At 36.7% G+C, this 11,256-nt stretch overlaps 1 long non-coding RNA gene across 1 annotated transcript; it reads left to right on the top strand.

The window, feature by feature from the left end:
• The first annotated feature begins 1,485 nt into the window (after positions 1-1,485).
• LOC148876311 (uncharacterized) lies at positions 1,486-2,438 on the top strand. The gene is made up of 2 exons (XR_016107881.1): positions 1,486-1,915; positions 2,041-2,438. It is a non-coding gene; the product is annotated as an uncharacterized LOC148876311 (long non-coding RNA).
• Positions 2,439-11,256: the final 8,818 nt, after the last annotated feature.

Genomic DNA, 11,256 nt, shown 5'->3' with positions numbered 1-11,256 from the left:
AAGATCAAGCTAAATTGAATTACAAGAGAGAAACTGTTTGATATGCACTAATCCTTTCTCACTCACTGTTCATCAATCTTCTCGATCTCCAGCTTCAAATGAGTGGATTCAATGGTTGTGATCATTTAGTCATCTTGATTTAATTGTGACCCATTAAACGATGGGTCAACATCCATTGATTCTGAACCACACATATCTTGATGATCTTTTCATGGACTAGTCTTTTCTTGTCTGGTCTATAATGACCCTTGGATCAGGAGGATCGTATGTTTGTCCTTAATTAGTTGTATGTTACGCATGCGTAATTCAATTATTTGTACCGGAGCACCATTTGGGTAGGTCAGCCATTGATTGGATGGTTCAGCATTCAGGTTGGTAGGTCACTTGCAGCAATCGTGAGCCCCAATTGGGAGTACCACGTTGATATGTTTGGAGATAGATTAATGTGAAACTCACTCATAGATAAGCATTCATCCAATTTCTGAAGAGTGTAGAACTGTAGATAAAAAACAAGGGAAGATGATCGATGAACAACCACTGAAGAGAAAAGCTAGAAAGAAGGCCCATACTTCGAGGCCCATGATCAGAACCTGAGCTTCGGATTCTTGTGCTTCCAAGATATGACCAAGTTGGGCTTTATTGGAGACACTCCCACACCTAATATGATTTCTTTGTCTTCAACAGCATATTTTCTTAAAGCTCCCTGCTTTGAATGAGATGAAATGTTTAATTCACATATACCTCACCCAGGACAAGATGGGCCTGTGGGCCTCAGAACATGGCACCCAATGTATCCCACATGGCTTCACGTAGAATAAGCCATTGCTCACCTTTGTGACCCCCTTACCGGAGATGAATTGGGCCCATCTCTGTCGGTCAGTCGCAGTCTTTCCTTAACTCTTTGTTTCCTTCCACGAAATCATTCCAACCACCTGGGCCCAAGTTCATACCCCAATTGCCTTGAGCTATCTGCAGATAATTTTATTCGGTGCATGCAGTGGTCATTGATCCGACCCGTTAACTCGTGCCCAAATTGTTCATGGGTCAGTTAGTACATAATCATATCATCTGTCAGCCCGACCTAACACCAACTATTCATGTGTATCTGACTTTCTCCCGGTTGGTTGACGGTTGTTTCAGGTTTGTTCTTTCTAAATCTTTTTTTGTTTTTTACTTTTGACCCGACCCGAACATGAAATGACATTATTAAATACTAATTACCGCCCCAAGCTAATAAATTTCTAGAAATATTACAGTAAGCCAAAGGGTGTGAAATTTCTCTTACCTTGCATTATCTCATGCAACAGACGGACCATTGGCACTAAATATATATGCACATATGCTGATCCAATGAACAGGATTTCTCTATTCTCTTACCTACTCACAAAGCTAATATTGTACCACTACGGAGTATCATCACCACATAATTAATGGTTCCCATCTACAGAAATATAAAGCCATCTGATTGATTGGCATTTGGAAATTAAGCAAAGCCAGCATCACTTCATATTTGATTGATAAACCTTAGCTTGATCCTATAATTCTTCGTTGATGACTGATAGTTACATCACATCGAACACCTAAGAAGTTCAGAAACAGTAATAACAAAATCTCTGTACTCAGAAGAGTTTTCTAGCTACAATCACGTAAAATTACTACAAGATAAAAGTTGCACCGCAAATTCAACCACCGAGCAAGCTACTGTCTCTACATCTATATAAGATGGTAGGAAAGATCAGAATGAAACCCCATAGAAATCAATCCAGTTCGACTAAACTCCTACTCTAAACAAATCCTCTTCTGGTTTTCCACTCTCCCTGAGGAAGAGATATGAAGCCTGTGGTGCCATGCAAACGTTCTCTTCTGCTTGTTATCATCTACTTCTTCTTCTTCTTTCTCTCCATCACACACGCAGGTAATCAATTAACCTTAATAGTTTTAATTCTATCAAGTTTCCAAGTTGAGAAGAATTCATTGTTCAATTGTTTCCTTCTTCCTTTGTTTCTAACATCATCAGTTTCTTCACACCTTAATTTGCAGCAAGAAGTATGGCGGCAAAGGGTGGCAGTGGCTTCCATGCTCCTCGTCCGGCCGAGAGAACAGATCACGGGACTCACGTTGGTGAGTTTCTAGCCAAAGACAACGAGTACCAAGATGGAGCAGACCTGGTGGTGATGGATTACACTCCAGCTCAGAAGAAGACACCCATTCATAACTAATTACAGACTTCATCGTCTAGTGATTGAACGAGTACTAAAGTCTAAAGCCTTCTGCAACTCCCCCCCTTTCTTGGAAGAATTGTGCGAGGGGACGATAATAAATAGCTAGTTAAATAATGAATATGGCTTGTAATATCTGTCTGTAATTTTCTACGACAGTATTTTGGTTTATGTGAAGAGAAGATAATATATAGTGGGAATATAATCTTACTGCCTGAATACTGTATGCAACAATATGGAGTTGGAATCCTCTATGGTTCTACTCGAAATACGGGATGGGCAATCGCCATACGCCACATCAGCTCCTCCATAAACGTGGGGTCCACGTATTAGGGTGACGTGCTGTATTATGATCCCTAGTATCCCTCCGGTTTCACCATAGAGGATTCGAACAAAACGATTTGTTGGTTAATACATTATATATGACTAACATCCATCTGAATGAAAAGCCAGAGATGGAGAATTGGGTGTGAGGTAGTGCAGTATGAGTCTTATTTCGTAGTGAGAGGCTTCAAGAACGTGTTTGGTTTGATAGAAAATAAGAGAGACAGAATGTTGAGGGAATGTTCTCAAGGACTTCTGTGAATTTCCTAAGAACTTTCGCTCTACTAATTAATTTCTGTTTCTCTCTTATTTTCTGTCAAACCACAAACAGCCTGAAAAAGCTATTTCTGAGGAATTTTGAGAAGAATGAATGCGATAGAGTAAATCACTTGCAAACTCGATTCTCTCCTCTATACATACAGCAGTATTTGTCTCTTCTATCAGAAAACGTTTGATATATCAAAAGGTAAATACGAAACAGGAAAATAAAAGAAAAGTGTCGGTTCTCATGCACGTATCTGGGGGAGAGACTCTTATGCTCAGTTTGGAAGGAGTACATATGCAAATATGTAGAGTGAAAAACCTTGTTTTTTCGTATTATATTGTATGTATTTGCACTGTACACATATTTGTGTTTGTACTCTTTTCCAAACTGAGGATGGATTATAAATACAAATATTTACAGTGCAAAACCATGTATTTTATATTATTTTGTATATATTTATACTGTACATATTTGTAGTACTCCTTCCAAACTGAGCCTTACTGTACATATTTGGAAGGGTCTTTACTATCTGATCAGTGGAGTACTCTATATAGTGAACATCAATAAAACTCTGCAACACTATAGGTTTGCAAACGAAGTGAAAATCTACTTCCACATGTTCGGTGCGTGCCTTAACACAGGATTGGTAGCAAGATAAAGTGCACCGATGTTATCACACTAGATCATTGGTGGTGTAAGAGGTGAAATGTGAAAGCTCGCGGAGAAGGTGATGGGTCTAGTAGTAGCTGTAGCAATTGCATGAAGTTTCGCTTCAGCAAGGGAGCATGTAACTTGCTTCTTGGCACTCAACAAAATGAGGTTGGGTCCCATGAAATGTGCAAAACTCACTACAAGAAATAGGCTTTTTAACAACTGGAAAAACCGTATGTTGTCACCATCAATATATATTTACTATTGGTGGATCACTTGTCATCTGGGCACCCAGCCCAATCAGTGTTAGTGAACACTTGGAACTAAAACGATGGTGTCGATTGAAGTAGAAAATGAGAAATTAAACTATCCCTTTGAGATAGTGTAAGATACGCTTAACATCATTCCAATGAGTGGAGAGTAGGAGCAACAAGAAATTGGCAAGCTTTGTTCACTACAAAATCAACATCTAACCTGGTCATAATGATGTATAATAAGGACCCTATGATGCTTCTGTAAATGGTGGCCGGGATCAGATGGAAGTTACTCATCAATCTTTGAGACGAGATGTTGCACCAAGAGGGGTTGACATGGGCTTGGCCTCTATGAGTTCAACCTTTTGAAGCAAATCTACTATGTACTACCATTGGGAGAGAACCAACGAATTGGAGGGTTGAGTAACTTGTGTAGACACCCCATTTTTACACACTTTTGTCGCTATCTTGCTCCTCCAGTTATTCTTCATCTAATTTGTGGTCTCTTAATTGCTTCTTCAATAAAGGGTATTTTGGTCTATTTAATCTAAAAGGGAAAAATTACTTGTATCAAACCACTAGCCAAGGTTGGAATTAAAATTTGGAGAAACTTTTATTTTACAAGGTTGTGCCTGATGAGGGGTAATTTGGTCCAATCAATCATGTAGCGACACGTGCCCTTCGGGTGACATTTCAGCGTTGAGTAAGCAAACTGGTTCGGTAAGTCAGTTTGGAGCACCTCGTCCAGGCCGACCTCCACCTCGGCAAGGCCAAACTAGTAGACTTTGTAAGATTACGGCGACCTACCAGCAAACTAGCTTAGCAAGTCAGCTTGGAGCACCTCATCCAGGCCGACCTCCACCTTGACAAGGCTGAAATAGTAGACTCTGTAAGATTACGACAACCTACCCTAGAATTCGGCCAAGCTGTAGGAGTCCATGGTGACATGCAAGGAAGAGCCCGCTGACCCGTTCTAGTAGTATGTTACCAAGCTGAGATCCCCGAAGCACTGATATCTTGACCGTTAGACCAGCCTACCGCATCACATGCCTCAGAGTTACTTGGGTTGATTGTAACCCCCGCACAGATCTCACAACTGATATCTTAGTGCGCCCAACGAAGCGGAAACGATTCTGCGAGAAGTTCAAGCCCATTACAAGAGGGCTCTGACCACTGGTGCCTATAAAAGGCACTCACTTCTACTTGAGAGAAGGTACGCATGATTACATACTCTCTAACTCTTTCAAATTCTCAAAAGAATTCACAAACTTCTTTGACTTAAGCATCGAAATGCCCTCATCGAATAAAAGACACCCGAGCACTCTAATTCTCTCTCTTACAGTATACATCAGATCGGCCACCTTTCAACTCGGCCCTGACCAGGAAATATCCTAATCAAAATTTGAATCATTAAACACGAGGGAACTTCTAGATCGCGTGACATCAATGCCCATCTCAACATCAATAGAAGGTGTGTCACACCTGAATCCATAATTATTGATGAGTTGGTTCGTATTGGAAGCAAGACAAAGAACATATATAATATGAGCCCATCATGAAGGCATAGGAAATAATGGTGGCTAATGGCGTAACTGGTAGGGGAGCAGTGATAAACCCTTCAACAATGGCAAAGCACTCTTCGTGAAAATTCACACGTTGCAAGATATACACTTGTCCAATGGCTAGCAAGAGGCAACAATATCCTTTATGCATTGAACTGCATGCAACTAAGCTGCATTTGGTTGTAGTGCAATTTTATCTTACTAGTACAAATGCGTGCAAATGAAAAAAAATGTAAATTTTTATTTAATTTTGTTTTGATTTTACTTTATTATGCTTTATGTCTTAATTTACTTCACATGCATTGCAATCAAATAAAATAAGCTAAAATTTGAAATAAAAGTAAGTTAGAATTTTCCTTCAAATCATTTGCATTGCCATAGTTATTGCATCAGTACAAATTTATTTGCATTGCAACCAAACACAGCCTAAAATGAATACATATATAGCATTTAGATCTTAAACAAACTTAGTAAATCATAAGGTCTTAATAGAGGATAGCAAGCACAACCAAAGGTGAATGCAACTTGGTACAATCAAGGGGTTGATTGAAGAGTTTCTCAAATGGTAATAGTCCCCAAGAACTAATGTGGGAAGTCTGATAAACCAGAAACATGGCATACATGGCAGCAACATCCCGGAAACAAAAGGGTTATTGAAATATGATTAATTAGTGGTGGCAATTGGGTGGGTTGGGTTGGGTTTGGTTTCGGTTGAGTTTCAACCCAACCCATTTAACCCGCCAACCCGTTAATAACCCAGTTATATAAAATTAAATGGGTTGGATTCATCCCAAACCCGCTTTAACCCAATCCAATCCGCCCAAACCCATTAATCTTATATTTATGTACTTAAAGCAAAAAGCTAACTCCTTTTTTAACAAGTAAGTTAGTCATAGCTTAGTGGTAATAGTAGTTGCTTTTACACAAGTGGTGAAGGCTCAAATCACATTACATGCATGTTATTTTTATACAATCAACAAAGCCATTTAACTATGTTCGGGTTTTGGATTTGACGAACCACATAGGTTCAAACCAGTCAGACCAACTTGAACTATCTAATTGGATTGTCTCTAAAGTAATCACATCAAGTTCAAGAGTGGTTGAACCGTTTAGATCCGGATCAGTCCAGTCAGACTAGACCCCGCCCAAACTGGTTCAATTCGGTCGAACAAAACCCAATCGGGTCGGTACTGGTTTAGTTCGGTCGGACCAGACCCTAACCAAGTCAGTTTAATCTGGTCGGACCAGATCGGACCGGTTCAGTCAATGGTGGATTGGCTTGGGTCGGGTTGAACGGATACGAACCAAACTGGATGGTCCAAACCAGACAAAGCAAGCAGGGTGGCTTAGGGTTCGGACCCCACTTGGTCTGACCCATTTTGGATTCGGGTCTACCCGGATCAGCTTGTAACGGGTCGAGCTGGGCTATGTGCATAATGGTTGGACTGGACAACCCAAACCGGGCAAAGCAAGCAGTACCGATCCATTCTATCCGAGGTCTATTTCGGATTCGGGTCGACCCGAATCGATATATGTTGGATCGGGTCAAACTGTGTTGAGCTGGTCTGGGCTTGGGTCAAATTGATTTGGATTTATGTTGGGTGAAGTGTATTGATTCAAGACAAAACTAAATTTAGTCAATAATTAATAGAAAATTAATGCATTAATTATAAATTATTTAATTCAAATGAAGAAAATAAAAAAATGGTTAAGGAATTAATAGTAATGTTTGTAATGGTTAACCCAACGGTTATCCAAAACCCAACCCAACCCAATCCATTTAAATGGGCGGGTTGGGTGACGGGTTGGTCACACAACCCGCCAAGTAAATGGGCGGGTTAAATACTAGGTGGATTGGATAGATTAAGCGGGTTGGATGAAAAATTGCCACCCCTATGATTAATCAGGAAAGCTAGGGTAGTCTCAACGATATAAGGGTGCTTGCATTCAACAAGCTCATTTTATTGATGAGTGTGAGTGCAAAGAGCAAGTCTACACTTAGTGAGGTGGAAGGTATATACTCACCACCCCAATCAGTTAAAAAAATTTAATGATAGTTGAAAGGAGATTCTCAACCATATGTTTGAACTGATGAACAAAAATAGTGAAGACATCATTCTTATGAGCAATGGGATAAAGCCAAGTAAAACGTGAATAATCAACAACAAATGAAACATATAGTGGCACCCATTATTAAACACATAAGGGGAAGGACCCCATACATTTGACATAACAAGTTGTAGTGGAAAACTAGACTGAGACTTAATTAGATGAGTCGAATGTTATTTGACGACTCTTGGCTTGTAGACAATAAGAGGACCAAAGTGAGCTCATAGCATTATTAATTATTGGACAAATTAAACACTTTGAGACATAGGGACTTGAAGAACATGAAGGGTCGGATGGCTTAAGTGAGTATGCCACCGAGGGGTGTGAAGTAGAAAGCACATAAGAAGAAGATTGATAGAGTACCACCAAATCAATTTACAGTTAAAAGGAGAAAAGTGATAGAGTCTTTGAATGTTAGGCCCGCAAGGAACATGCCATTGAGATAAGATCCTTGAAAACAAAAAAAGCAAGAAGGGTGAAACTCATAAAATATAAGTTATTGTCATAAGTGAATTGAGAAACAGACAATAAATTTTTAGAAATATGAAGTACATTCAGTAAATTATTGAGATGGAATAGTCAGTCAATCTCCAAACAGTAAATTTATGTTGTTCAAATTTGATGTCATAGAATCTGAGTAACAATTCAGATATGCTGAGGTAAATGATGAGGTAGTAGTATTCGCATGATATGCTTACATAGGACTCCCCTATTCACCCTGATAAGAAGGTCCAAGTGACGTCGACAAGTGTAATGTAATCTACATCCATAAATGTGGTAAGAGTAGTTACAAGTGGCTCATGCTCTAGGTCCCATCTGGCAAGTTTGTAGAGTAATATATCATTATCAGATGTCAGATACAGAATCGAAGACTGCAACAAGACAATTTTCAAGTGATAGATAGACGAAGTTTTACTTGTGCTCGAAAGGGAGACCAATTAATTCGAGCAAGGGCTCTCCAAGCTACTAATGCTATTGGTAGCCCAACAACTTGGGGAGTCATACTTTCTGATAAAGATCATATGAGCCAACTCAGTACAAGTTGGTCAAAGCTGATACCAAGTATTGGTTTATGAATTATCAATCAGCTTTGAGGGATCATTTGGATATGAGATATTCAGTGGTGGATAGGGCACTGACTTTGTCAACAAGACCCGTGAGGCCATGGGTATTTAATATAGGAAAGAACTAAGATCTTCATATGTTCTAGTTGTCACCCATGAGTTTAATATGTAAGTAGTGGGTGGCATTTCACATTGTAGAAATGGCTGTAGTAAGAAATAAAGGAGTTCCTATGGAAGTATGTGATGCTTCTGTTTCTCATAGGTGTTGCAGACTGAGAAGATGAGTTACCTTGGCCAGTGGAAGCCATTGGTGGCTCTGATACCATCAAAAAGGTAAATATAAATAGGAAACTTTATACTACAATTAGAAGTATGAATGAGTTTGTGGGATTTTTTTTTATTAAAATACCCTTATTTTTTAATTTAGTCCCTCTTTAATTGTGAGGGCTAAAATGTAATTTAAACTATTACTTTTTACCTCATTCAATTTCCTTTTATTAAGTCTTATATTTAAGGTATTAACTTTCATTCTCTCTCATTAATCCTATATTTAATGTTTTTTTTTGTCATTAGTAAATTCTATTAATTATATCTATATCTAATCATTTTAATAATATAATTCCCATGCTTTTCAAAACTAAGACAAAAATGAAACTATTGTTTAGTCTAGGTGACAGGCAAGCAATTCAACCATTATGATCAAATGGGTCAACCCATGGTGACATAAATAAATAATAAAAATAAAAAAAGGATAAAAATACAAGAGGTACAGAAAAAAGCTTAATTTTGTAGGAAAAATCTATGATGCCAAAAAGACATGATAGTGGAAAGACTTTGACCAATCAAAACCCTCACAAACTTTGATGAAAGCCCCACCTGATCGGTTTCAAATTTTATGATGCTAGTTTATTGGTTTTATGATTTTCTGATACCATTTCTTTTTGACATATTTTGTAGAAAACATTTTGGCACATCTCTAGTATTATATATTCATTATATTAAATAAAAATCATCATCATCATTAGAGCCTTGTCCCAACTATATGGCGTTTGCTACATAAATCTTTTTTCACCATTTTATTCTATCTAACAAAAAAAAGGACAAATCATAATCCATGATCATGAGAGTTGTTAAAAGCCTTAATGTTGTATACCTGATACAACCCATAAGAAAATTAGAACAATTTGTGCACATTATCATCATCATCATCATTACCATCATCACCATCTAAAATTGATACATGCAAAAGCACATGCACATTTGTTGGTTCCAGTGCAAATTTATTTGCATTAGTACAAATGCAAGGGAGTGCAAATGTAAAAAATGCAAATTCTTGTTTTGTTTTGGATTTTACTTTATTTTGCTTCATGTCTTAATTTACTTCATTTGTACTGAAACAAAACAAAATAAAATAAAATTTGAAATAAAAATAAGTTAGAATTTACACTCAAATCATTTGCACTGCCATGGTTTTGCATCAATGCAAATTTATTTGCATTGCAACCAAGCACTGCCTAAAGGAATGTGTGGGTTCTTAGGTTACTAGGATCCATAAAGTTGTGTTTATGGATGTGAATGGTTACATTATATGGATTACGATTATAGGATAAGAATATAGAATATGCATCATAATAATAGAATGATAAAATGATAACCCAAAGTGCCTAGCACGTCAAGGATTCTTTAAGGCCATCTCTTACCGATGAATGAAGCATTCTAAGGCCATGTTTGGGAGTGCTTAAGTTAAAAATATGTGCTTATTGAATAAGTTCTTAAAAACAAATGCTTATTCAAATAAGCATTTATTTGCATTTGGCACCCAACTTTTTCAAGTGTTTATTTTTTTAAAATAAGCACTTATTTTATATTGGGCTTTTGGTAGTCTATTTCTCTAATAAGCTCTTAAACAAGCATTTGTGACTATTTTGTCCTTAATTTTCTTTCAATTTTTTAAAATATACCCTTTGAAAGCACTTTTATTAAATTACTTTTATAAAAACACTTTCATGAAAGTACTTTTATAAAAACACTTTTATGAAAGTACTTTTATAAAAACACTTTTATGAAAATACTTTTATGAAAACACTTTTATGAAAGAATTTTTTATAAAGTACTTTTATGAAAGCATTTTTAAGAAAGTACCCTTATGAAAACACTTTTTTGAAAGCAATTTTACAAAATTACTTACATAAAAGTGCTTTCTTAAAAGTACTTTCGTGAAAGTACTTTTATAAAAGTACCTTTGTAAAAGTGCTTTTGTAAAAGTACTTTTATTAAAATGATTTTGTAAAAATGCTTTCATAAAAATATTTTTATAAAAGTGCATTCATAAAAGTACTTTTATAAAATTCAATTAGGGATAATTTTATAAGTGGTATTTTAAAATTCAATTAGGGATAATTTTGGAAGAAAATTTTTGAATAAGTGTTTATTGTATAAGCACTTAAGAAAAAAAAAGCTAGAAATTTGAGCTTAAAAAATAAGTCCTTATTTATAAAATAAGCACTTATTTTGAACTTATTTCCCAAATACCAATAAGTGTTTAATAACCCAAATAAACATTTATTTTGAATAAACAGTTATTTTTAAGCTCTCTCAAAGATGACTTAAAAAGCGATATTAACCAACTTATTTTGAGTGGTATGAACTGAAAACGAAACTTACAAGTTACAACCATCTCGTGTTATTGATGACTTTTAAGCATTGGCTCATCGTTTCAATTCGAAGATGGGCATAGATTGTTATTTAACTTTGGATGCTATGTCTGCTTAGAATTCATTAATCTAGCACTTTTCTGTAACATTGGAA

This window comes from Nelumbo lutea, chromosome 1, assembly GCF_056320005.1.
Source record: "Nelumbo lutea isolate HS-2025 chromosome 1, American lotus-T2T, whole genome shotgun sequence".
NCBI lineage: Eukaryota > Viridiplantae > Streptophyta > Magnoliopsida > Proteales > Nelumbonaceae > Nelumbo > Nelumbo lutea.
Note: the sequence above shows the minus strand (reverse complement) of the source record. Positions and strands in the feature narration are given on the sequence as shown.